At 46.9% G+C, this 27,924-nt stretch overlaps 1 protein-coding gene across 1 annotated transcript in view; it reads left to right on the top strand.

Annotated features, from left to right (window-relative positions):
- The first annotated feature begins 8,394 nt into the window (after positions 1–8,394).
- Positions 8,395–27,924, top strand: part of SPATA13 (spermatogenesis associated 13) — a 122,491-nt gene continuing 102,961 nt past the window's right edge. The window contains exon 1 of the mRNA XM_032611681.1: positions 8,395–8,526. The gene's annotated coding sequence lies outside the window, so the exon portion shown is untranslated. The remainder of the gene's footprint in view (positions 8,527–27,924) is intronic.

Genomic DNA, 27,924 nt, shown 5'->3' with positions numbered 1-27,924 from the left:
AGGCTTGAGTGACCAAGCAGATTGGATGAGCAGAAGCCGGAACCACACACCTTGTGGTCCGGCAGGAACCTGTGTGCAGAGAATCCGAGAGCTGGCGGAGGCCACGGTGGGCAGCTCAAGGGAAGGAAGGAGGCAAGAGTTACGGTCCATTTCGGTTAGAGCCGCCTGTTTCTTAGCTGTGGTTTCCGCGAGTGTTTCTACCAGGAAAGAAAGGCTTTCAGCGCACAGAGGAGGTTTGTGACTGCCCGCCGGGTGACTGGTGCCCTGGAATGTGGACTCAGGCCACCGGCAAAGACGCAGGAGGACTGGAGGGTCTCTTCAACCACTCGGTAAAGTTACTTGTGACTGAGAAGGGAAGGGGCTCAGACACCCACCGGGAGTCCAGGATTCAGGTGGATCCTTGTCCTCCTGAGGGCTGAGGAAAGATGGTATCAGTCTTGTTCTCAGCCTCGTTCAGCCTGAAAAAGCTCCAGCTCTGCGTTCTTGGGCTGTTTGATGGAAGTATTAGAACAGAAGAGAAAGAACCGCTTTTTGGTTTTTCAAATATATGATAAGGTAGAACATATAATGTCAAATAAGATGTCCAGTAGCTTAAAGATACAACTAGAATTTTCCAGACAAAGGGAAATAACGTCTGTTTGTTGGGAGGCGGGCCTAAGAGGATGGCTTGCTGAAACCAGCCATCTTGCTGTAGAGGAGGGAGAGAAGGAGGCATAAAGGGAGCGGAAAGAAGAGACGGGCAGAGGGGAGGGGTCACATCTGCTCCCCCCAGTTACCGCACCGTAGTTTTCACTTTCCAGCGCATCCCGTTTCGCTGCAGTGCTTTACCACCTGTGGGATTCATCCCATGAGTGGGTCCTGCAGCACCAAAGAAAACAATCTAAGAAGGGGAGAATCTCAGATGCATCGCAGGAGGGGAGTGGCAGCATCGCTGGTAAGCATCCTTTCCCTGTGTCCATGTTCATCCATGTGTCACTGGGCCACGATGTCAGATGTGCTTCTTACTGTGGCTGCAGCCGCAAGTTTGAGAAACATTCTGACGTTTCGCCTGCCTTCTGATCCTGGATCTTCCTTTTCAGTCAAAGAGAATTTTGTGTCCAAATTGGGCTCCTGTTAGACCCGAAATTGATGGTCTGGTTGATTCCGATGCTTATTAATGACTTTCCACCGTCACCTACTCAGGATCGCCCCAAAGGTGCCCCGACCCCAGTGTGTCTGCCAGCTGAGGTGTAGGGAAGGGTCCTGAATTCAAAGCTGAAAACTTGGAGTTGGATCTCAGGTCAGCCACGGAAATTGTGCTTAAACTTCTCTCCAATCCAATCCAGTCTTTTCCAGCCCAATTTAATTCAACAGGTGGTCCTTGAATGCCTACTAGATCCTGGATATGAACGTAGATGACACTGGGCACCAGGGACCCACGAAGCTCGCAGGCTGATGATATAGATAAGCGCAAGATCCTAAAGGGCCTGTGGGCGGAAAGATGAGAGGGACTCAATCCTGCCTGTGACGTGGGGACTGAGTCTTGAGGAGTTGCCCAGTGGAGAATGCAGGACTGTTTCCAGGCACAAAGGTCCGGAGGAAGCTCCCGGCGTGGGTCCTGAAGCAGCATGTAGCCGGCTAAGGCTGAGATTTCAGCAGACCACGTCAGAAAACCCGGAGTCGGTAGAAGCACTGGCTGTGGGGAGGAAGTGCCTCCGGTCTGAAAGGCCTCCGTTCTCCTCCTTAGCCTCACACCATGGCTTCAGTTCAGCCTCTGGACAACCCGTCCCTCCCCACGCCCACCCCAGGCACATCCCATCCCCAGCCTGGCAGCACTGCAGGGCTTACCTCCTGCCAACCATGGAGGGCAGGTGATCGCCTGAGGTACGTCTCAGCATCCCATCCTGTTAGGCGCCTGATGGGTACATGGATACTCTTGGTGGGGGGACTGTTCAGGCAGGGTCTCCTTCTTGACCACTTTCCAGACTTGCCCTCCATCCCTGGATTCCAGAGAAACAGAACAAGTAAAATAATTAATGCTGCCTAAGGCTGCATACACATACTATATAACTCCAACTGTATGACCTTCTGGAAAAGGCAAAACTACGGAGATGGAAGGAACCTCTGTGGGTCCCAGGGGTTAGAGGGGAGGGAGGGATGAACTGGTGGAGCACAGAGGATTTTTAGGGCAGGGAAACAATCCTGAGGATGCATGGCATCGCGTCTGGCAAAACCCAGAGAACTGTGAATGAAGAAGAGTGAACCGCGGTGTAAACAGTGAGCTTTAGTTAATAAGGATGTATCAGTACTGGCTCAGCAAGTGTAACCCATGTGCCACACTGATGTAGATGTTAGTAATAAGGGAAACTGTTGGGGGGTAAAGGGGTTATGTGGGGACTCCCTATACTTTCTTTTGTTAATTGAAGTATAGTTGATTTACAATGTTGTGTTAGTTTCAAGTGTACAGTAAAATGATTCAGTTATATATATATAATATATATATAACTGAATATAATATATTCTTTTTAAGATTACTTCGCATTATAGGTTATTACAAGGTATTGAGTATAGTTCTCTATACTGTCTATACTTTCTGATCCATTTTTCTGTAAACCAAAAACTGCTCTAAAAAATAGTCTTAATTAAAGAGGTATATATTCACTGCCCTTAAAGAGCTCGTAATCTCTTTGGTCAGCGCTAAGACAGCCATGTGTCTGAGAACATATCAGGGTGTCACTGACTATGAAATCATGAACCCTACCCAGGAAGCCAGGGAGGCTTCAGAGGGGAAGTGGGCTGGAGGTAAGCCTGACAGTCCCTGGTGCCAGCAGGCAGATGTGGGTTTGCCTGCAGATGTGCTCTGAGCGGTGGTTTATGTTCCACACTCTCTGCAGGTCAGGGGATGCTAGACTCTACGGAGATTCTCTCATTTCATCCCCACTACAGCAGGGCAGGGCTATTATTTCTATGTTATAAGTGAAGAAGCTAAGGTTCAGAAGAGCTCGTCCAAGGCCACCCAGCTAGTGAAAGCTGAGAGAAGGGGGAGTCTGATGACCTGCCTGACCCTGAAGCAGCGGCTCCATCAACCAGGTAGAGATTACCTCAGGGAGAGGGTTAGGGGCATTCTGTGTCACATGCAGGGGTCAGAGGGGAAAAACAAAGATTGATAGGTAAGGGCCTCAGTCAAGGTGATTTAATAAAGAAGATGGATTTCAGGAGTGGCTTGATCAGGCAAAGAGAAAGTCTGTGGAGAACCATTCTAGTCACCTAGTCAATGTGCATTCCCAATCCCAGATTCACAGGGTCTTTAGAGCTGTCAGAACCACCTTGGAATAAGGACATTGTAGAGATAGCGACTCCTCTCCTTATCCGAGTGGCTTTGTGTAAATTCTGGGCAGCTGGTAAGAGCTGGGAACTTTGTTTTACTGTTCCTTCTGCTCTTTCTGAGGGCGGCCCTGCCCGTCAGTTTCCCTCCAAATCCAGGTGTGAGGGCATCCCTTTGCTGAGCACATGAGGATGGCACTGCAGACAGACGCTGGGGCGGGCTCCTGGCACATCTCCCGTCTTTTGTCGGCCTCTGTGCCCCATTCCTGGGCAAAGAGCAAGGAGAACTCCCCCCTGCTCTTCCCCTAATAGATACTTATGTGCCAAAATAATTTGATGAAGGCCAAACATTATTCTTTCATTCTAGGAAACTTAGATATCTTCTCTAATAAACTGTAGAAGACAGCAAATCCTCCTTATCCATTCTAGTCAATAAAAACAGCCACCGTTTACTGAGATTTAACCACGTGCCAGGCTCTGAGCTGGGACATTATCACACTTAATCTTCACCCCAGGGTTTCACAGATGAGGCAGACTCCTGGGAGGTTAAATCATTTCCCCAGAGCCCCAGGGCTGGAGTGGAAGACCTGGGCTCTCGGGTCTTACCTTCCACCGCAGGGGCCAGCCCATCCCCCTCGACCCCCTCCTCCCTTTACAACCAATTAAGAAACGAGACACTGGAGACGGACAGGTGAAGATAAAAATGTCAGTGATATCGCCAGTCGAGTCAGTTGGAGAATGTGACTTTAGGTCTGAGAAGAGTTCTTGCTAATATGCTCTGAGTGCCCCCTGCCCCCCAGCCAGCTGTAGAGCTTCAGCCACTGGTTCCACACCCGCCCTCTACCCCCCAGGTGACAGTCACTGACTGCAGATGGCTCCCTGCAGATGTCTGGGTGGAGAGATTAGAAAGGAGTGACTCCTCTGTGCTTCCGAAGAATTACTGTTAAATTACTAATAAATTAGGTCTGTTCTATCAAGGTAGGTGGACCAGTGGGTTCCTCCCACCAGTCAGTAACTCCTTCTTTGGTGCAGAGGGTGGGGCCTGAGGCCGGAAGTGTTACTTTGTGGAAGCTCCTCAAAGAGAAGAATCTGAATCTCGGAGAAAGGAGTTTCCTTACTGCATGAGTCAGCTCAGGCTGCCAGGACAAAATACCACAGACTGGAGGGCTTAAACAGCAGGAATTATTTCTCACAGTTCTGGAGTCCAAGATCAAGGCACCAGCAGATTTGGTAAATGGTGAGGACCCACTTCCTGGCTTGCAGATGGCCACCTTCTTGCTGTGTCCTCTCATGGTGTGGAGAGGGAGAGAGAGACAGAGAGAGGGCTCTGGTCTCTCTTCCTCTTCTTATAAAGGCACTAATCCCATCATGGAGCCCCACCCTCTTGACCTCATCTAAGCCTTAACAGTCCCACCTCCTAGAACCATCTCATTGGTTGTTAGGCTTCAACATATGGATTTGAGGACATAATCATTCAGGCCATACACTTCCCTCCCTTGTCCTGTGTGACCTTAGGTGAGTCTTTCAACTTCTCTGAACTTTGTTTTCTTCATCCATAAAACGCGAAAGATAATAGTACTCTAAGGGCTGCTTTGAGGCTTTAAGTAGAGAACGAATGTAAAGGACATAAAATGTTAAGTACTCAGAAAGTGTTAACAGAGGGACACATAATTTCAGAGATGTTATTGTGTGAAAAAAAGTGCATCGTCGACTTGATGAGAGCTGGTAGTTTCTATCAGCACCGGTGTACAATGACTCTTTGGTGAGAGCTTTGCGCTGACTTCTAACAGAATTATAGAGTTTAAGCTGCTGGTCAGAGTTGGGTACCAGCGGATCACTAAGAGAAAAAAGTCCAAAGAAACCTTTGGAAGTTCCCATTGGTGGGGAAGGTAGAATGCAGATGTCAGCTTTGTTTGCAGGCCTGTGAGTGATGGCTGGTTGTGTGGGCAGAGAGAGGTCACTGTAGGAGATTTAGAGCCTTTTTACGCAGAAGCCACAGTGAGATTCCCCATGGAATGATGGAGGCTGAAGGAAACTTTGAGATGGCTGGTCCGCATCACTCATTTAGCAGATTAGGAAAGTGAGAGCCAGAGAAGTTTGGTGATTTATTCCCTCGATGCCTGTTAACTAGTGCTGGCTCTGGATGTAGAGCACCCAGTCTCTCCATGTCAGATCCTGCTTTGTCCAATAAGTTAATAATCTAAAACCAGAAATATCTTTTTATCTCAGGAGCTCAAGAGCCCCACTAAAACAAAACAAAACAAAAATTGTATTTTTTAAAGGACAGGAACTAATAATTATTAAGCACCTGTATGTATTATACCAGGAGTCTTATATGGGCTAAAGTTTGGTATTAATATTTTCCAACCAATCCAGAGAGGTAGGTTTCCCTTTTCACCGAAGGGAAAGCTGACACTCAGCAAGGTAAAGGGCTAGCCCAGGTCACAGGTATCAGGGAAGCAGGCCGAGTCTTTACAGCTCTAGAGAAATCCGTTTACCTGAGAGCCAGTGTTCATGTAAATATTAATAACAGTTTCCAGGCAGGCAGAAATGATCCTCTGAGACACAGATTTTTTAAAAAAGAATAATCAAAAATTTCTCCTCAGATTTGTGCTAATTTCAGAGAGCTAATTTAAAAACTATCAATTTAGCCCTCGATATTCTTTTTTTAAAACAGTACTGAAATAGACGTCATTTTTAACATTTGTGAGAGCTTCATGCAGGTTTCGTTAAAGTTATAGAAAGTAGAAATAAAATGAAATATTTGATATTAGCCTTTCATGCTATGTTTCTAAAATTTTCCATTGCTTATTTATTTTAGGTTGGCCAAAAAGTTCGTTTGGGTTTTTCTGTAAGATGTTACAGAAATACCTGAATGAACTTTTTGGCCAGCCCAATATTATGTGTTTCTGCTTTAAAAATATATATTCACTGTCAAAAATTTGGGGGAGTTTCAAATAAAGATCCGAACAATAAAATAAAAACTTGCCCATATTTCCACAACCCAGAGATAATGATCATTAGTATTTCGGTGTGTGTGCTTTAATTAATGGGCTGTTATTTTAGAGCAGTTTTGGGTTTACAGGAAGACTGGGAGGAAAGGAGAGTTCCCATGGATTCCCTCAACTCCTCCCTGTACCACACCCCCATCCCCCCAGTTTCTCCTGTTACGGGCATCTTAACATCAGTGTGGCACATTGGTTGCGATTGATGAGCCCATATTGATACGTTATGATAAACGACTTCACATCAGGTTTCACTCTTCGTGTTGTATATTCTGTGGGTTTTGACAAACGCATAACGACATGTACCCACCGTCTGAGTATCACACAGAATAGTTTTCCACTATTTAAAAAAGCGTGTATAGAATTAATTTTGACTTTTCATTGTGTAATTTAATATTTGTATATGTTCTTTAGTTTTTACATAGTGGTTATTGTTCTTCTTTGATTATAAGAGTAACATGTATAATTAGAGTGCTGGCAACGCAGAACCGCTCAGATGAATCATCTAAAAGACAGCAGTTTTTAAAGGAATGTGTTTATTGCATGAATTCCATTAGGTGCACATCAGGAAACAATCATGCAACTTTTAGGGCCCAGATCCTTGCGCAGAAGGGTTACCTTCGTCTCTGCGGTTTTCCTGTGAATTAGTGATTGCGCCATGAGCCACCCGGGAAGGGTGAGAGTTCTGAGTGTGTTCACCCAGACAGTCCACGGAAGACCTGCTCTAGGTCCTGGGGAAGTGGGTAGGTTTAAAAGTCCTCACCTAGGGTTTTTTTTTTTTTTTTCTGTTGTTGTTGTTGTTGTTTTTGCGGTACGCGGGCCTCTCACCGTTGTGGCCTCTCCCGCTGTGGAGCACAGGCTCCGGACGCGCAGGCTCAGCGGCCACGGCCCACGGGCCCAGCCGCTCCGCGGCACGTGGGACCCTCCCGGACCGGGGCACGAACCCGTGTCCCCTGCATCGGCAGGCGGACTCTCAACCACTGCACCACCAGGGAAGCCCTTGTTGTTGTTGGTTTTAATACATTTATTTATATATTTGGCTGCGTTGGGTCTTCATTGCTGCGTGCAGGCTTTAGTTGTGGCCAGTGGGGGCTACTCTTGGTTGCGGTGCGCGGGCTTCTCATTGCGGTGGCTTCCCTTGTTGCGGATCATGGGCTCCAGGCGAGCGGGCTTCAGTAGTTGTGGCACGCAGGCTCAGCGGTCGTGGCTCGAGGGCTTTAGAGCGCAGACTCAGTAGTTGTGGTGCACGGGCTTAGTTGCTCTGCGGTATGTGGGATCTTCCCGGACCAGGGCTCGAACCCGTGTCTCCTGCATTGGCAGGCGGATTCGTCACCACTGCTCCAGCAGGGAAGCCCTCGCTTAGGGTTTTCTTTTTCACAAAAAGTGTAGCCTGGGCGCTTTGGCCTGGAGTGACCTCTTCCCTGTCAGAGGTGGGGCGAGGGGGCAGTGAGGGGCGGTTGCCTGGGCGACGCGACTGCTCCTCCCGCCCAGGGCCGATGCTGGGGGGTTGATGAGGGGGAGGGGAGCCGGGTTTAGGGGGGGCCGGGCTGGGGGGTGCTGACATGGGGGGAGTTGCTGGGGGTGGATGAAGGAGACCCCGACTGGCGGGTGTAGCTGGGTGGATGAGGAGTTAGGGTCGGGGGAAGTGTAGCGGGGCGGGCGTGTGGTGGGGGGATATCCTCGTGGTGGAGCAGGGTGGGTTGGGAATGTCTGCGAGGATGGTGGGGACAGCAGGGCCGCTGGAAAGGTGGCCGGGGACGGAGGGGGCTGGAGGGGAGGAGAAGAGCCGAGCCAGGGGCGTGGTCTGGGGGCTGAGCTGGGGGCGTGGCTTGAGGCAAGAAGGGAGAGCCTAGCCGGAGCGGTGGCCTGGAGCCAGGTGTGGCGTGGTCCGGGGTGGGGGGGTGGAAAGGTAGCTGAGCCGGGGGCGTGGCCTGGGGCTTGGGCTAGGCCTGGGGTGTGTGTGGAAGAAGTGCGGGGTTTGGGGCGTGGCCTGGGCCGGCGGGGGCGTGGCCTGGGCCGGGCGGCAGCGGCGGGCTGGCTTCAGCGCCGCGCTCCTCCCCCGCAGCCCAGCCCGCCGCCCGCCCGGAGTCCGCGCACTCGAGCGGAGGCTCCTCCGAGAGCCCGGCGTGCTCGGATCTCCGCGGCGCCAGGACCAGCCCTGGGTCGCTGGGACGTCTTGGATCGGCAGACTTTGGAGGCTCCTTCGAGCGGGGCCGCGGTAGGTGAGGCTGCGCCGAGGCGCCGGGCGGGCGCCCGGGTGTTGGCGAGGAGCCCGAGCCCGGGAGCTGAGTTACCCTGACGCCGGCCCCGCAGCCCCAACACCGAGTTCGCTCGGTGAGCTCGCTGCGGGGCTGGGCGGCCCGAGGGCGAGGGACCCCCGGCCCCGCGCGCCTGGGGATCCCCAGACTTAACCCGCGCCCGCCGCGGGCTGCGGGCGGGACAAAGGCGCAGAGCGCCCGCGCCGCCCAGGGGATGCGCTGGAGATCTCTCCCAAAGCGAGTTTCTCTCCGGGTGCCCCGGGCCTCATCTCCCGAGAAAGGCGGGACCCTGAGTCCGGCGACCCTGAACTGGAGGGATGAGCTCCAGGGCTGGTTTGCTTCCACTTACGTTAGGCGAGGTGAGGGAGTGGGCACGCCAGCCCAGGGGGACACGGACCAGCGCTGCGCCTACGGCCGGGGAGCTCAGGTGACCTGGGCTGGAGGCCACCAACCGGCTGTGCAGTCTGAGCCCCGGCAAACCTCCCCTCCCTCCAGGTGCGGAATAAAGGCCAAACCAACCAACCATACAAACAGAACTCTCTCCGTCATTTGCTTCCCAGCACTGGACAGTCTTGTTGATAAACAAAAGAATAACTTGAGTTTATTTAGCACTTGTTACCGAGGCCATCTAAATTCATACATCATCCGCCCCTCCTACCACGCTTTTCCCTGCGTCTCACCTCATTTTCCGTGTTGCCTGGTGTTTTCTACCCTATTAACCCCTCCAAGTCCCCAAGTACTGTGCTCTTCTCTAACAGGTACAGAAGTTTCACCCATTTTATTTTTCCTAACACATGCTCCTTTTCTATGCCCCCTTCTTGCAGATTTCCTCACCGCAGTGTCCTCGGGGTCCTGGTGATTACGCTTCCTCCCTGTGCTGAACCTTGGCCTCTGCCCCCTCCCCCCATCCTTTAGAGTTTTATGTGACTGTTTCTTACCCAGAATTCTAATTTTCACACCCCTCCTTTGGTCCCCAGATTTTCCACCTTCCTCCCACCCAGGCTGGCTGGCTGCCTTTTTGCCTGTGCTCCCGTGCTGTGGGCTGTCTTGCCTTTTACCTACTTCTCCCTGTGCTTTTCCCGCCTCCAGAGCGCACCTTGTTTCGGTTCCTCTGGTTGTTGATTTTGCCGCTGCATCACCACTCCTCGGTTCCCTTTCTTCCCTTCCAGTCGGTCCTCCAGTACCCGGCAGACGTCTTTATTTCAGAAGGTCTGAAAGTGTTACAAGTAGGCAACCAGCTTCCCCAGGACCTCTGTGGACGTCAGGACCTTCCCATCTGCTCCTGGTTCTGTGTGTGTTCTTACTGAAGAAGTAGTATCGTATGTAGACAAGTTCTCCGACTATGTCGATATTGATGTTAATGTGAATATTAGGTAGCAGTTGTCAAACACTTAGTAGGAGCCGAGCAGTCTTCCGAGGGACGTGCATGCAGTAATAACTCATGAATCCTCCTCGCTTCCCTGTAATGTCGATGCATTCCTAGCCCCATTTTACCGATGAGAAAGGGGAGGCTCAGAGAACTTTAAGTACCAGGCCCAGTTTCTCGTGGCTGTGTGGTGGGAGAGCCCCTCTTCTCGCCAGGCGGCTGTGCTCCCAGGCCGTGCTAACTTTGGAACTCATACGTGGGCTGGGATTCGGCCTTGGAAATGAGGTCATTATTTGCGTGTTTTACTTGGTCTGCAGTTTACTGCTGTTGAGGGCATAATATCTATACTGTAGAGCAGTGTGTGGGGAAAACCTAATGCCTCCTGTCCCTCAGAAAGACTGGGGACACTGCCTGGGCTGGCTTCCAGCTCACTTTCCTGAAGAGACCACCTGGCCCCCTTGGCTACAGGAAGGCTGGAAGAAAGCTTCTTGCAAAGACCTTTGCCAGCCGGCTCCTCCCCTGCAGTGAGAGGTCAGTTTCACTTTAGCTGGCCAGATCTTTAGGGTCCTTGAGAGCCCTGTGATGTGGTGAGTCCTGCTTATTTCTGCTTCATTATACAATTTAAAGCCTTGCTCCTGTGCCTCCTTCCTCTTCCTGAAAGTTGGAGGCAAGTGTTTGTTCTCAGGCAGATGCTGAGGCAGAATGTCGGGAAAGTTTTATACTTCGATGGCTGGAAGGGGCCTTACTTTCCACAGACGAGGAAACTGTGGCCCAGAGAAACAAAATGATATGTCCAGGGCAGGCAGCGGGACAGTAGATCCCTGACCTGCCGACCTCTGGTTCAGGACTCTCCATGCATGGCCCTGCAGCTTGGTGGGGTGACCTCTGGGCTTGCTGTGCAAAGCAGTGAACGAACCCTTTCCTTCCTGAGCTAAGAGGCATTGGGAGGATTCATTTGGAATGGAAATTGTCAGTGGGTTCTTTTTTTTGTTTTTTTTTTGGTCTGAAAACTAAACATTTAAAAAATGTTTGCTTTCGAGATACGTAATGGCATAAACGGGATCATAAAATCGCAGAAGTTTAAATTCAGATGTTTTTAGAATTTTCCGGAACATCAGGCAGGAGCGCCAAACATACATTGCTTTCTAGAGGCAAATTGTACAATCCATGGCAATTTGAAAATCAGTAACTGGAACGATGAATTGTATCTTCATTTGCAGAGAGAAAGGCCTTAGTACAAAGCGCTAATGTGATTTCCTTCATCTCTGCATCTCAGATAAAACAGGGGTGAAGGGGGAGCCTGTCCAGTTAGATGCTGTCTCTGTGTTGGCTCTGCCATGCCCCGCCCCCATCTACCCCTGGCCTCGGGCTCCCAGCCAAGCCCCCCCATTCCCAGCTCTGCTCCCTGCTGTCTGGTTCATCTCTTTCTCCAGGAGCCCTCGGGGAACCTGGAGGGCGCTGCTCGCCCAGGATTGCTCAAGCCATTCCACAACTGCCTTTCTTGACACAATCCAGCCCTAATGCCCTAAGGTGTTCGTTGCGTGTAATTAACTTCTCTCTGATGCTCCAGAATCAGACGCGTGGCTCAGTGCGTCCTTGGGAGAAATGCTGAGACATTCACTGTCTGTGTTCTGTGGTTCGGATGGATCATCGGTGTAAACTGCAGAGCAGGTTAGGTTCACCGCTCCCCTCGCACAGGGGGAGGAATCGAATGTCCTGGCCACAGCCCCGTAGGAAGAGTCAAGGCTGAGATTTGAATGCGATGCTGCCAGGCCCAGGAGATCCACAGGCACGTCCAGCGTCTGTCTGCTCTGAAGCTCATACCCCTCCACAGCAGCTTCCCAGAGCCTTTCACGAACTAGAGGAGGGAAAACGAGGGGCACGTGGGGCCTTGTGGGCGTCCCGGACCAGCCCTCCGCAGTCTCCCTTCGGGGCCAGGGGTGCTTTCTGACTGTGGGCGGCAAAGCCCCAAGTGGCCAGAGATGGTCCCTGTTTCTCATACATGGCTGTGGCCATTTGCTGTGGTCGGAATGTCAACACTTGTGGCCACAGGTAATGCCCCCTCCTGTGCTCGTGATCTTCAAGTGTTACCTAACCAGGACCTTAAAGGACCTGATTTCTTGGCCAGAAATAACCTCCACCTGTTTCCGTGACACAGGACTGCTCTTTGTCACCGTGGAAGCAATGCAAGCTTAGCGTTGTCACTTCAGGGACCGTGTGCCTGACTCAGGACATCTTTTGCTCTGGTCAGAGCTGAGCTGGACCCCCAATTCTCTCTCGGGGTTCAGCCATGGGGCTGGGGATCTCTAAAAGGACCCTGCCTGCTAATCTGGGAGAGGGAGGGGCAGCTTTTTCCCTCTCCCATGAGCACCGTTTCAGAGTTTGTTCCCTAAGCCTGGCAGGCTGTCCTTAGAGAAAAACAGAACTCAGGTCTGAAAGGGCTAGACTGGAAGGTGTGGGCGGGCGAGATGCGGCCTGCAGGAATCTGGGATCCTTGCCCGCCATCTCTGGCAGGTGCGGGGCGCTGGGGCCCCGTGTTTGTTGTCTTAGAGCAGAGGGGGCAGGAGGCCAGGGAGGAGACGTGTTCCTGGTATCGGAACTTTGATCACAGGCTTTCCTGGCAATTACTGTTCTCCATAATAGAAGCAGCGAGCAGTCTTGTGGAGGAGTGTTAAAATTACAGTCACATTAAACGAGGTCAGGCCCTACTACGTCACCACCACGTGTGCTGTATAAAAAGAGAGGAGGCCCGAGTCCTAAAACCACTTAAACCATGTGGGCATTGAAACTTGTCCAGTTCGGATGTTGGGACTCTGCGGCTGAAAGGAAGAACAGCTTCAGAAAGTTTGCTCCCTTCCCCCTTTCCCTTTTATGTGCTGGGTGCTGGGGATGGAACCAGCCCTTGCCCTCGTGGAGGCTCACACTCTTTCCGGTGGGAGTGGTAGGCATGTGAAAGGAAAGACCTGTAGCAGGTGAGGGATCAGTTTATGGGGAGGGCGTTAGGGGAGCCCATGGGAGGCCGAGGATCCAGGAAGCCTTCCTGGAGGAGGAGCTAACCACAGCCAGGGCTGAATAGGAGGGTGCAGGTTGGGGAAGGGGCTGACAGAGGGAGGCATTGTAGCCTCTGGGGACAGAATAAGCAGAGGTGGGGACACGGACCCCAGCTCGGAGATGAGGGACCCTCAGACAATTCTGCCCATCATTCATGACTGTTAACCATTTGCCCAGAGCAGTGGTTCTGCATCTGCGTCAGCTGAGAATTTGTTAGAAAGCGAGTTCTGGGGCTCTCCCCCGGACCCGCCGAATTAGAGTTTCTGGGGTGTGTGTCTGTATTTTAACAGCCTTGCAGGTGATTTTCACACACGCTGAAGTTTGAGAACTAGTGCTTTAGAACGTATGCTTTTCAGACACCCTAAAAACAGCTGCTCTTCACTGCTACCTGGTTGTCCTTCAGAGTGACTGTGTTCCTGCCTGGTTGGACGTGTCAGACCTCCCTCGAGCCATCAGCTGTCCAACCTTCTCGTTCTCCTCCACCGTGTACACCCTCACAGTTTCTCTTGCCCACCCTGCTTCATTTCATCACATACTAGTTATTTATATTATTTCTATAACGTGATTTCTTAGTGTTTGGCGGTCGTGAGGTAAACTGGGTTCAGGTCCCAACCCTGCTGCTTGCCTGCTGTGTGACCTGGGGGAGGCATTGACCTCTCTGCCTCAGTTGCCTTATCTGAACAATGTACATAATGGTACCCATCTCTTCACTGAGTGTTTCAAACTTTGCTGGACATTGGAATTACCTGGGGGGTCTTTAAGAAAGATTGATGCCTGTTCCCATCCCCAGATTGTAATTGCTTGTGGGTGCGACCTTGGCATTGGAATTTCCCAGGGGCAGTAAAGTTGGGAACCACGGTCACAGGCTGTGGTGCTGTGGTGCGGATGAGATGAGTCCCCACTTGCAAAGTGCTCAGAAGCGGGTAAGGCCTGGCTCTTCTGTCTGATGCGGGAGGGGAGGCTCTGTTGGTTCTGTGGTGATGGGGGAGAAGGCAGAGCTGTGTCGCTCGTTCTGTGAACACCTGTTGGATGTCGAGGGCCTGTCGGTTTGGGGATCTCCTGGTGACTCCGTCTTGTTCTGAGACTTAGGAGGTGAAGTAGCCCAGCACAGTGGGTCTCCAGGTCTGATTCTCTGAGCATCCGCTGGGCAGGACTACAGAGGTCCTGTGTGAACAGAGCACATGGGCTGCCACCCCCTGGCCAGCATTCCCAACACGGGACACCCTTTTCCCTCCTCTGTGCAGAATAACATGAATTTTCGGAATATAACCAGCTTCTAAAATCATGAAGGAGCGTGCTTTTCAGTGAAAATGGGAATCGGGCCCCCCCTAGGGTTCTGACCTGCCCTAATCTGTCATTTGAACTTAGACGCCAGTTTCCTAAATTTATTTACTTATTTTTGGCTGCATTGGGTCTTCGTTGCTGCACGCGGGCTTTCTCTAGTTGCAGCGAGCGGGGGCTACTCTTCGTCGCGGTGCGCGGGCTTCTCATTGCGGTGGCTTCTCTTGTTGCGGAGCACGGGCTCTAGGCGCGCAGACTTCAGTAGTTGTGGTGCACGGGCTCAGTAGTTGTGGCGCACGGGCTCAGTTGCTCCACGGCACGTGGGATCTTCCCGGACCAGGGCTCGAACCTGTGTCTCCTGCATTGGCAGGAGGGCTCTTAACCACTGCCCCACCAGGGAAGTCCCAGCCGCCAGTTTTCAGACACACAAAACATCTCTGGACTTGATCTCTTTGGCACCTGAACTGTCTTTTAGGACAGTGTTCCCCAACCTTTTTGGCACCAGAGACTGGTTTTGTGGAAGACATTTTTCCACGATGGGGGTGGGAGTTTTTCAACGATGGTTCAGGTGGTATTGTGAGCGAGGGGGAGCGAGGGGGGGGGATGGGGAGCGATGGGGGGATGGGGGCGAGGGGGAGCGAGGGGAGCGAGGGGGGAGGGGAGCGAGGGGGAGCGAGGGGGGATGGGGAGCGAGGGAGAGCAAGGGGGGATGGGGAGCGATGGGGGGATGGGGGCGAGGGGGAGCGAGGGGGGATGGGGAGCGGCAGGTGAAGCTCTGCTCGCTTGCCCACCGCTCACCTCCTGCTGTGCAGCCCGGTTCCCGACAGGCCTCGGACCGGGTGGGGACCCCCGTTCTAGGATCTAAATGTCACTATGTTATAAATTATGTATTTCTAACCGTTATTTGAATAACAGACAGTCTGTTTGCATCATACCCTGTCCTGTCACATGTTCATCCTACGTTCATTCATTGTTTTATTCATCCAGTGAATGTTGACGAGGATCTGCTTTGCATCAGACACCAGCCTGGCAGTCTCATCCCTCATTTCCTGTGGAAGGACAAGCGTATCTGTCAGCGTGTAGAAAGTGTCTTTTTAGGTTTTACTTCATAGCTGCAGTCTTCTCTGTACCTGTCTCTTTTGGTGACATAATTACTCCACTTTTAATAATAGAACATCTGAAGGGCATTTTTCATGTTGACTCCATGGGCCTTCTTTGAACCCTGCTGAGATTAATTAAATCAAACCCCATGCAACAATTATCCTAAAACATCCCGACAAGTTATTAAAATCCAGTTTGCCTGGAGCCGGGAGTCAGTGACCCACAGGCAGCACCCTCAGGATGAAATCCGCAATCCAGTTTAAGGTCTGGGGGTTTCTGATTTCTTTTAGTCCAGAGTCCGTCCTAGTGGTTTGGCCAAATTAATTAAAGAAATGAGAAATAGGGGAATGCGTATCTCGAGTTTATGATTTGGTCTCTTCCTGTGGAAAAGTGAGGTTCTGTTTTTGGTTTTGTTTTGCCATGCAGGGCATACAAGGAGCTGACGGTGACTCTTAGCTTGCCCCTAGCACATGTAAATGTGTGTTGCAAATAGAAATAATTGATTCACTCTATTTGTTCTGCTCAGGCCTGATTACTAAGTGAAAATCTACCACCGGGGAAACTTTTGTGTAGCCAGCACACAAGTAGCTCAGTATTATGGTAAAGACTAGCCTCCATTGTGTGGTCTTAACATTATCAATGGTGTTACCCACAGACTGAATAGGCTTTAGAAATACAGGCCTTCCCAGGAATTGCCCTGGCTTAAATGTTCCATGGAGCCTTCTGAAATAACATCCCCCAAACCTTCATTTGAAACAATAAAGAAGGAGGGGATATATGAATATCTACAGCTTCAGTTGTATCGCAAAGAATTAGGTGTTTAAAATGAGAAAAGGTAAAAATATATTTTAGCTTTAAGAATCTGAGGTTAAGAAGTAATCCAAGATATACGGGGAAAAGTCAACAATATTCTTTAAAATGGTATGTTCTAAGATCTGCCAGACCCGCTTTCTCTGCTTTTTCTACCTTTGACTTTTCTGAAACAAATCTAAACTCCCCAGAGTGGATTGAGTGGCCCATCTTACTGAAGAGGCTGCTTGTCTTATTAAGTCAAGCCCAACTCTGCCGTTGGAGCATCTCTCTGAGTCCTCAGGCTGCTCGGCCAGAACCGTGGTGTCGTGCACTTCCCAGAAAAGGACGGGGGACTTCACTGTTAGGGCCCAGCTCCACTTCTGGTGTGTGTGTGTGTGTGTGTGTGTGTAGGTCTAGGGTAGGGCCAGCCTGTGTGCTCTGCTGAGTCAGTGTGTCTTGGAACCAGTGACGTTCCCGCCTAAGCGCCTAAGTTGGGTCTAGACTCCTGGCCTCCCTAAGACATGAAGCAGTGGGAGTCTGAATAAGGAAAGTGGCAGCCTCTTTTGCAGATTCATTTTTGATGACACGTCATGGCAAGGTGGGAGGGAGAAGGCTGATTTGTAAACCTGCAGCTTGTGGAATTGGGCTGAACGTTGGGATTTTCTTTTTCTTTTCTTTCTTTCTCCCTCCCCTTCCCTTCCCTCTTTTCCCCGAACCGTGAGGCATGTGGGATCCTATCTCCCGACCAGGGATCAAAGCCACGCCCCCTGCAGTGGAAGCGCTGAGTCAACCACTGGACCGCCAGGGGGGTCCGTCTATTCGTGTTTTCAGCGGCTGTCCTCACCCGACAGCATCAGTGTCAACAGCCCCGCTCATGATTGAGCCGACTGAAGGCAGACCCTGTGCCCAGACTCAGCTCTTGAACTGCCACGTGCCTGGCAGAGTGTCTTGTGCTCATGGATGATGACAGCGCTCACTGGGACGAGGGACGGTCCATCCATAAACACGGTCGTGGTTCTGGCCGGGGGAGGCGCTGGCATTGTCCAGTCTCGGCTAACTCCTTCCCTCCAGCCTCGCCTTCCGCCTTCCCTTGTTAGATTCTGCGTTGGGTTGGAGGGGAGTGATGTACGTTAACCTCCTCTGGACTTTCTCTCAGGCTAGAATCTTCTGCTCCCAGGGACGGGGATACCCAGAGGAATGGAGAGGATGCTCGGTTAGTCCCCGCTCTCCCCCTCCATCTGCTGGTCTGCGCCTCCCATGGCTCCACTCAAAATTAGGAAAAGTACTCAGGCTGAGAGAACACCATCTGCCTTCCTTCTGATACAGAAGTAACCTCGTTGGAGGAAGCAGGAACTCTCCCTGCTTTTCCTAGTCTTTATTTCTAATCCGACCCCTCATCCAAGGTGCTCACCCTGAGTGGGTGCTGACCCAGAAGCCTTCAAGTGGGACATGGAAGCAAGAGTGTTCTAGCATTACAAGATCAGTGCCTGCGGGTGGACAGGTCAAAGCGTACGGTACCACTGCCGCTGCCTAAAGATGTCCGAGTTGGTAGTGTGGCTGCTTGCATTCTCAGACTAGCACATCTGAAGGAAGTTTATCACACTGATTTCCCGGGGGCTGTTTCCAAGCCTGCTGAGATTAATTACATCAAACCCCATGCAGCAATTATTCTGAAGCAAAATGGTTTATTAAATTCCAGCGCATTTGCTGGATTACCGAATTTGTATTGTCCAGCTAGATGATTATGTTTTTGTTTGTTTCCTACTACAGGACTTTAATATCCTTTTTTTCATTTCTGTGGGTGGGTACAACCAACCTCTTTTGGTTTTTCTTCCCTGCTGGGACGAGGAATCTCTAGGGAAGAAGGAAATACCTGCTGTGAGTAGGACAGTACTGTTTTCTAGGCTTTCCTGGAAAGTTGTTTCTGTAGAACTAGGTCTTTCTCTCCACACAGTGCCTCTGTTTTTTCTTGGGCTGGGAGTTTTAAGAAGGCTTTGTGTCAGTTGGAACACTTGTCTTCTGAGATGAAGATAGTGGCCATCTGTGCAGATCGGTCCAGGAGGAACAGAAGGTTGGCTGAGCAGGAAGGTTCCTGGTCCCTTGTCACCCGGACCCGGGGCAGCCACTCCTCTGTGTGTGCTTCTGGGTCAACTAAAAAGACCTAGGAAGCACTTTGGTCATTATTGAGAGAGGATTTTTTAAAAAAACATAATGCTGTTGAAATCATGTGTGTGTGTGTGTGTGTGTGTGTGTGTGTGTGTGTGTGTATTTTACTGTTTCTTCAAAACAGAAGAGTTTCTTTTATGTGATTGTTTTAAAGAGAACTGGTCATGCAGTGATCAGTTATTACACATGACATGCCTGGCTAGTGAACTTTTCTCTTCCTTGTACAAACTCACGGTTGCAGGATTCAGAAAGAATTAACTTGGAACACATTTCTCATGGGCTTTTAGATGGAAAGATATTTCCCCATTGGGAGGATCCCACAGCTTTTACCTTAGAGGAGTGAGAACTTCAGCCCCATGTCGGGATCCACTCACTGAGGGCTCGGGAGGAGATCTGGGTGGTTTCGGGTTCCCAGGGCAGGGTGCCATCTGAGTGCAGAAGCCCTTGGAATGCGCTGCCCATTGGCTGCCTCGTGTGCTCTGTGCTGCCTTGGCGAGAGGCGGAGGGAGATGGGGGAGTGGTGGCCCTCATCTCAGAACCTGTGGGACAGATCTGAGCACCTGCTCCTTCCATGTGGAGGACCAGATGCTGGAAATGTTACCAGGGTGAGGTGGATGGTTTCAAAGAAGTGGTTACAGAGGGCTGGTAACTACGGTGATGGCCCAGCGGGGAGGTGGCCACACCTGCTTGCTGGTGCTTGACGGGGTATCTACGTGGGAATTCAGACTTCTGGCATCCGTCCTGGGCTCCCGGCTGAACCTGTCTGCGTCAGTCATGAGGTTTGGATGGTCAAGGGAAGGTCTCTGTAAAATACCCAAGTCCTGGTGTTTGGTTGTGTGGAAGACGCAGCAGTGGTGCGTAGGTGGTTTTCTTTAGCTGGACTAACATTGGTAAAAGTCAGCATCTGACACAGAAGAGGCAAGTGTTGGCAGAAGAGAGAGGGAATTCGAGAGTTAAGGCAATGTGTAATTGTATTCGTGGAGAGTTTTAAATTCTTATTTAATTTAAAAAATTAAGCTTTTTTATTTTGAGACAATTATAGATTCACATGCATGGTAAAATACAGTGATATTTATATGATATTGTACAACATCACAACCGGGATATTAACATTGATACATGAAGATAAATAACATTTCCATCACCAAGAGGGTCACTTGTGTTGTCCTTTTATTCCAAAAATGTTATAAAATTCGAATCATACAGTGTGTTAGGTATTGCTTTTCTTACCCAACACAATTCTCTGAAGATGATACTACCCCTTCTCTGGATATGGGCCTTGCATATTTGTTCTCTTGACTCTGCAGCTTGACTCTCTTTAACCTCTTAACAGGGTCCTTTGCAGAACAAAAGTTTTTTGTTTTGATGAGGTCTAATTTATTGATTTTTTTCCTTTTGTGGATTATGCTTCTGGTATCAAGTCTAAGAACTCTTTGCCTAGCCCTAGACCTTGAAGATTTCCTTCTATTGTTTTTTAAGTTTTATAGTTTTACATTTAAGTCCATGACCCATTTGAGTTAGTTTTTGTATGAGGTGTGAGATTTAGGTTGTGGTTTTTTGTGAGGTTTTTGTTTGTTTGTATGTTTTTGCCTGTAGATGTCTAATTGCTCCAGCCCCTTTTTTGTTAAAAAGGCTATCCCTCTTCTGTTCAATGCCTTTTGCACCTTTATCAAAAATCAGTTGGGCGTATTGGTGTAGGTCTGTTTCTGAGTTCTCTTTTCTGTTGAATTTAGCTATGTGTCTCAGCCAGTATCACAGTCTTGATTACTAGAGCTATGAGTCTTGAAATTGGGTGGATTGATTCCTCCCACTTTATTCTTTTTCAAAATTGTTTTAGCTAGTCCAGCTCCTTTCCCTTTCTACATAAATTTTAGAATAATCTTCTCATATCTACAAAAAAATCTTGCTGGAATTTGGGGAGAATTGACATCTTTACTATGTTGAATTTTCCAGGCAGTGAACACAATATGTCTCTCCATTTCTTTCATCAGCATTGTCTAGTTTTAAGCATATAATTTATGTTCATGTTTGCATAGATTTACACCTAAGTATTTCATTTTTTGGAGCACTTGTAAATGGTATTGTATTTTTTATTTCAATGTCCATGTGTTCATCGCTAGTATATAGAAATACAGTAATTATTTTTTTTGGATGTTTAACTTGTATTATTTAACCTTGTAGAGCTCACTAATTAGTTCTAGGAGTTTTTTGGTAGATTTCTTGGGATTTTCTGTGTAGACAGTCATGTCATCTGCAAATAGGGATGGTTTAATTTCTTCCTTTCTAAGCTGTATGCCTTTCATTTCCTTTTCTTGCCTTATTGCACTGGCTAGAACTTCTCATGCTGTGTTGAATAAGAGTGGTGAGAGCAAAGTCCTTGCCTCTTCTTTCTGATCTTAGAGGGAAAGCATCCTGTCTTTTCACCATTAAGTATAATGTTAGCTGTAGGTTTTTGGTAGATGCTCCTTATCAAGTTGAGGAAATTGTCTTCTATTCCATTTTTTTGAGAGTTTTTTTTTTATGATGACTGAATTTTATCAAATTTTTTTCTATCGATTGATATGATCATATGATTTTTTTTTCTTTAGCCTGTTAATATAATGAATTATATTGATTAATTTTCAAACACTGAACCAGCCTTGGATTCCTGGAATAAACCCAAATGGAATAAACCCCACTTGGTCATGTGTTATAATTATTTTTATATATAGCTGTATTCTCTTCTGTTTTATTAAGCATTCTTATGTCTATATTCATGAAGGATAGTGGTCTGTCTGTAGTTGGGTTTTTGTTTTTGTTTTCATTTGTTTTTGGTGGTGGTGGTGGTAGGGTACTATTTTTATCTGGTTTTGGTATGAGGGTAATACTAGTTTCATAAAATGAATGGAAAATGTCTTCCATTTCCTGGATGACAAAGGGTGGAATTGGTGTTAATTCTTTCTTAAACATTTAGTAGAATTCTTCAGTGAGAGCATTTGGGCCTGGAGATTTCTTCTTAGTTTTGAAATGACATATTCAATTTCCATAAATGGTTAAGGTCTGTTGAAGTCACCTATTTCATATTGTGTGAATTGTGGTAGTTTTTGTTTTTTGAGCAAGTGATCCATTTTGTCTAAGTTGTCCAATTTGTGTGTGTAGAGTTGTTCATAGTATTCCCTTATTATCTTTTTTTTTAAGAATCAATTTTATTTATTTATTTATTTTTGATCGCGTTGGGTCTTTGTTGCTGCGCGTGGGCTTTCTCTAGTTGCAGTGAGTGGGGGCGACTCTTTGTTGGGGTGGGTGCGCGGGCTTCTCATTGTGGTGGATTCTCTTGTTGCGTAGCATGGGCTTTAGGTGTGCAGGCTTCAGTAGTTGAGGCACGCGGGCTCAGTAGTTGTGGCTCGTGGGCTTAGTTGCTCCGCGGCATGTGGGATCTTCCCGGGCCAGGGCTCAAACCCATGTCCCCTGCATTGGCAGGCAGATTCTTAACCACTGTGTCATCAGGGAATTCCCCCCTTATTATCTTTTTGATGTCTGCGGTGTCGGTAGTGTTACCTTATTTCATTCCTAATAATGGTATATTGTGTCTTCTTTTCTTTGTCAACCTTGTTAGAAAGTTTGTAAATTTTATTACTCTTTTAAAAGAACCAACTTTTAGTTTTAGTGATTTTTGCTGTTTCTCTGTTTTCAATTTCTTTTATATCTGTTCTTGCCTTTATTATTTCTTTCCTTTGCTTGCTTTGGGTTTAATTTGCTCTTTCTCTAGGTTCTTGAGGTGGGAGTTTAGACTACTAATTTGAGAAGTTTCTTATTTTCTTATATATTTATTTAATGCTATAAATTTCCCTCAGAGCACTGCTTTAGCGGTGTTCTACAAATTTTGATATGTTACATTATCATTTTCATTTTTATTCGGTTAAATGTATTTTTTAAATTTCTCTGTAGATTTCCTCTTTGACCTGTGGATTATTTAAAAGTGTGTTGTTTAGTTTCCAGATGTTTGGAGATTTTCCTTTTATCTTTCTGTTATTGATTTCCAGTTTATTCCATTATGGTTGGAGAACACATTCTGTATGATTTCAGTTCTTTAAAAATTTTTGAAGTTTGTTTTATAGCCCAGAATATTGTCTGTCTTGATCTGTGTTCTATGTGCATTTGAGAAGACTATATATATCCTGTTGCTGTAGGGTGGAGTTTGCTATAACTGTCGAATCCTGTTGGTTAATGCTGTCAATCCTGAAATGGAGTGTTTTGTTGTAGTGATGTTAATAGTTATTATTTGTTTCTTGCTTTTGTTTTTTTCTGGTGAGGGAAGGGCAATGAGGATTAGACAGTGAAGAATTTGAAATCATATTGTCTGGCAAGAATAAGGAGACTAAAACTCCATATTGCCAATTTAGGGCAACTTTGACAACCATCCAAGGAAAGAGTAGAGTTTATATTCTCTATTGAAAATGTAGGTACCAGAGGGCCAGTTTATTACACCATTGTTTTAGGATTAGAAAGTCTGAAGAAAACGATGCTTGATCTCAAAATTAGAGGTCAGGCAGCTAAAGTTGCTGACCAGGACTGGAGAAAAAGGATATATTTCAAGGTTGTTTACATTACCTCTTGTTGAGTAGTATTTATTAGTTAACTGGCTTATTGCTTATTAAGTATTCAACCTTTAATTAGATCTAGAGCAGAGTCATGGGTTATTGACATAAAAGCTATATTATTAATCTATTCTGAAAAGTTTGTTATGTAATTCCTCTATTCCAGATGTGGTGTTAGTTCCTGATAATATAAAAATAAACTAGAGAGACATGGACTTAAGTATTTTTTATTCTCCCACAGAACAAAAACCTAGAAATCTCAATGGCTTCCACAAAGACTGATTACTGGAAAACATAAGAATAAATTAAACATTGAAGATTATTTTAGTTTCAGATGCTGCCACTTAAATATGAAAAACAGTATTAAATATGCAGTGCAGGGAACCTATTTTATTACATGGTTGCATAGTTGCTTTCAATTAAAAGCCTGGCATTTCTTGCAGGTCTCCTGTGTGTCAGGCACTGAAGTGAGTGCAGGAGATCTGGCTTTGCTTAGCCCCTGGTGTACTTTTTCTTTCTTCAGTCTGATTGTTATAAAGATAGAGGCCAAGTGTAAATTTCTTAAACTTTATATACATTTGTATGTATTATTTCTTGAGAAATAGAAGCTTCCGTGTATACTGAAAATTTTTATTTACATCACTTTTTCAGTAACACAACTATAAAAGAATATCTACGTAAGTCATGTTGAATTTAAATACAAACAGATCGGGTATCAGTGTCAGTACTGAAGTTACCTCACATCGTTTTGTAAACACACTATTAGTTTAACCTGTTTAACCAGGTATAATTATAGAAGGGCAGCAAAGACCTTGGTCTATTACTTTTCATGTAACACAACAAAAAGTGAGAAAATACAGTTAAATATATCATAGTATTTGCTCTCTTTTTCACAATGACATCATAGTTTCCCTTTAATATCTCTTTTTCAGATCACGAAAACATGTTATTCTCCCAGAAAACCAGTTGCTTTGATTAATGGGGCCAGGCCAGTCCAAGGACAGATTAAGCACACAGGAACCTGGCATGATCCCTGGAAATGGTCCTGTCTTCTTTCTGTCACCGTGGGGCTCTTTAATTTAATCACTGTGTTTTCTGTTAATTCTCTAAAGAAGCTCCATATATCTAAATAAACGGTAGGTGATTGGTTGATAATCTATTTTTGATATTTTACTTTTTATTTAAAAATATTTTTATTGGGAATTCCCTGGTTGTCCAGTGGTTAGGACTCCCCACGTCCACTGCAGGAGGCCCAGGTTCAGGGAACTAAGATCCCACAGGCAGCGTGGGGCGGCCAAAAAAAAAAAAAAGATTTTATTGAAATATAGTTGATTTACAATGTTGTATTAGTTTCAGGTGTACAGCAAAGTGATTCAGTTATACATACATATATAAACATATATATTCTTTTTTTACATTCTCTCCCATTATAGGTGGTTGACAGACTATGAATTGTTAAAAAATAACAAGCTCACGCTTTATTGTTTATCATGTTATTAACGAGCCTCCTCCTTTCTTCCTAGTATAAAAAGAAGTGGGAAATGGTCTATTCAACTTCTCTGTTATTCCTCAGTTAATCTCAGCATGGTGGACACGGACACCGCCTTACTTCCCTGATTCACCATCATTTTTAACTGAGACATTAAGTTCTTAGAGATATTTGGAAGAAAGTGATCAAACGCCTCTATAACAATTCAGGCATGTATCCGTTGGTCTGGCTGATACGGTTTGCCTTAGATAAATCATGTGACTTCTTTGAGCTGTTTCCCTGTCTCTGAAATGAATCTGGCTGATCATAAGGGACCCCGCCTATTTAGTTATGGCTGTTTTCACTGGCATCTCTGGCTGGTCTCTGAGCTCCAGTGGGTAGAGAGCTGTGGCCGGTGGTCTTTGTATCTGTGACAGCCCCAATGTTGCAAATGCGTTTGCCTTTTGGGGCCGGGCATGTAACAGGAGCTATGCAGTTTGGATGGAAACTCAGTGGGTTCTGCCTGTCGGGTCCCAAGGGAAGGTGGCCCAGTGTTAGCCAACTTTCGTATTTTCCAAGAGAATCCAGAAATCTTAATGCAAGTGAAATATCTCTATTCTTTTTCTAAATGTTTTATTTATTCTATTTTATTTATTTTTGGCTGCGTTGGGTCTTCGTTGCTTCGTGCAGCCTTTCTCTAGTTGCGGCGAGCCGGCGAGCAGGGGCTACTCTTCGTTGCGGTGCGCGGGCTTCTCATTGCGGTGGCTTCTCTCGTTGCGGAGCACAGGCTGTAGGTGCGTGGGCTTCAGTAGTTGTGGCTCATGGGCTCAGTAGTTGTGGTTCGCGGGCTTAGTTGCTCCGTGGCATGTGGGATCTTCCAGGACCGGGGCTCGAACCCGTGTCCCCTGCATTGTCATGCGGATTCTTAACCACTGAGCCACCAGGGAAGCCCCACATCTCTCTATTCTTAAATATTGAAAATGAACTCGGTTTTTAAAAAACTCCCCGTGTAGGCCAAAAAGGCACGAGAGCTATGAAATGCAAGCTGAAAGCCCGTGCCTGCCAGTCCTGAGCGTGCTCTTAAAAACGTGTGTTGAATCAGCAGCAGTGCATTGAGCTGCTTTATGCTATGGCTGCCACAAATAGAGATCTTTTAGAAACGTCTGAGAAACATGCATCTGTCTTCTTGTAGTAAGAGCTTGTTTTACTCCACAATTGTGACATGACTTGTCTTTTTTTAAAATTTTTATTTTATATTGAAGTACAGTTGATTAACCATGTTGTGTTAGTTTCAGGTGTACAGCAAAGTGATTCAGTTATACATGTACACGTATCTATTCTTTTTCAGATTCTTTCCCCATTTAGGTTATTACAGAACATTGAGCAGAGTTCCCTGTGCTGTACAGTAGGCCCTTGTTGGTTATCTGTTTTAAATACAGCAGTGTGTACATGACATTACTTGTATATAGTCATTAATAGTACTAGTAATACCAAGTGCCATAATAAGCATGCTTACTGTGTGCCATGCAGTGCTGGGAGGGTGTTGTTGTCTGCATGAGAAAGATGCACATATTGGAGATCAGAAAGTTTAAACAATGACCTGAGCTGACACATGCTGTCTAACGGCTGAGCTGCGATTGTAACCCTGTGGTTCATTCTTCACCATTCCTGCCTGTTACCACCTTCTTACTCTTAAGAATGAATGGACTGCATGCATGAAACTAACACAACATTGTTAATCAATTATGCTCCAATATGAAATAAAAATTAAAAAAAGAATGAATTGGCACCACAGCAAAGCCACCGGCCTCATTTGTTTCTTTTTTAAACAGCTTTATTGAAATATAATTGACATACACATGCTACTATATATAAAATAGATAACCAACGAGGACCTACTGTATAGTACAGGGAATCATACTCAATATTTTGTAATAACCTATCAGGGAAAAGAATCTGAAAAAATATATGTGTATAGCTGAATCACTTTGCTGTACACCTGAAACTAATACAACTACAATTAAAAAAAAAAGAAATATAATTGACATACTGTGCCACTCATCCATTTAAAGTGCAGAATTAAATTGTTTTTATTATATTCACAGAGTCACGCGAATCATCCCCACGGTCAATTTTAGAACATGTTCATTGCCCCAAAAAGAAACCCCCATGCCCACTAACAGTCACTCCCCTTTCCCCCCAAACCCCCAACTTTTTGTGCAGCTAGTTACCAATAAATAATGACGGTTACAACTGATGGCTTAAGCTCCTTTTAAAGAATGAAGCTGATATTAGCCATATTTTAATATTCATATTGAATATTTATCTAGTATTAACCATATTCTAGTATTTGTTTGAAATAATAGATGATTTGGTTCAGTGTATGAAATTTTAACAGCTGATTAGCTGAAATTTTTCCTCATTAAATTCTTTGACAAAGGAGTACTCTTTTTTTCTAATAATTCTTTGGAATGTCTCTGGAAGCTGTTGTAAAAGAATGTAGTTTTCCCTTGAGGAAATGCCTAAGGTCGTGGGCTCCAGAGTCAGCCGGCCTGGGCCCAAGGTCCGGCACTCACTGGCGTGTGGTTTTCCCTGCTTCCTGATTTCACACAGGAGCTGGCGTTCAGTAAGAGCTGAGGGTTAAGTGATTGTGCTCCCGTATTTGTCATCAGTACCTGGTATAACCTGGCAGCCAATACATGTCTGAGTGAAAAGTTGCATTGAAATTATTAACCTACTTGTGGAAAACTCCTCTTCGGTTTCTTTCTTTTTTTTTTTTTTTTTTCCCTGTAGGAAGAATCCCGCCTTGGGAAGGAAGCCTGGCTGGGTGACATGCAAGCTATTGCTAGAAAGGCTGAGTCTTCCCACCACCCTTAGCGTAAAGATGAGATTAGCGTGACTTCAGTGCTATGATTTTTATGGTCCTGTCTTTATCCTCCCTTAAGCTGTATCCCTTAATTTTTCAAAACCTTCATTTCTAGTAATTTTGGGTGCTACTAATGGGGTTATAGTTTGCCGTGCAGATTTTATCGGCATTAGAAGACTCACTGTGTTCTGCATCGTTAAGCAGACCCATTAAATGAGGCCTAGTCCATCCAAACGCGCCCGGTGAGACCCCGGGGGGTGGGCTGGGGGTGTGTACCGCAGTGACCCGCGTGTCGTGGCACCGTTCTCCGTGCTGGCGGGGGGCCTCACAGGGGCGAGGGGCACCATGATTGTGATTGCTGCATTTGGGATAGGGTTTTATGGAGCTTCTCAGGAAAGACGTCTACTCACATATATTTCCTGCTCATGGTAACGGGCCGGCAAAGGTAGAGAAAGTACTCTCTTGGGTTCTTTCTCTTACTGAGTCTAAATCTCTTCATTTCGTTTTCTTTCATTTGTAGGTTGAGGTTGTTTTAGCAGAGGGCTGAGTGTTTCAAAAAATCACACAAACTGAACATACATTTTTCACCTATAAGTCAAATATAATGAACACAGTCTTCCTTCCATGTAGACATAACTCTTCCCTGTGGAAAATGCCATCAAAGCAAACCAGGGTTGGTGGCAGAACTAG

Source organism: Phocoena sinus, chromosome 18 (genome assembly GCF_008692025.1).
Source record: "Phocoena sinus isolate mPhoSin1 chromosome 18, mPhoSin1.pri, whole genome shotgun sequence".
NCBI lineage: Eukaryota > Metazoa > Chordata > Mammalia > Artiodactyla > Phocoenidae > Phocoena > Phocoena sinus.
Note: the sequence above shows the minus strand (reverse complement) of the source record. Positions and strands in the feature narration are given on the sequence as shown.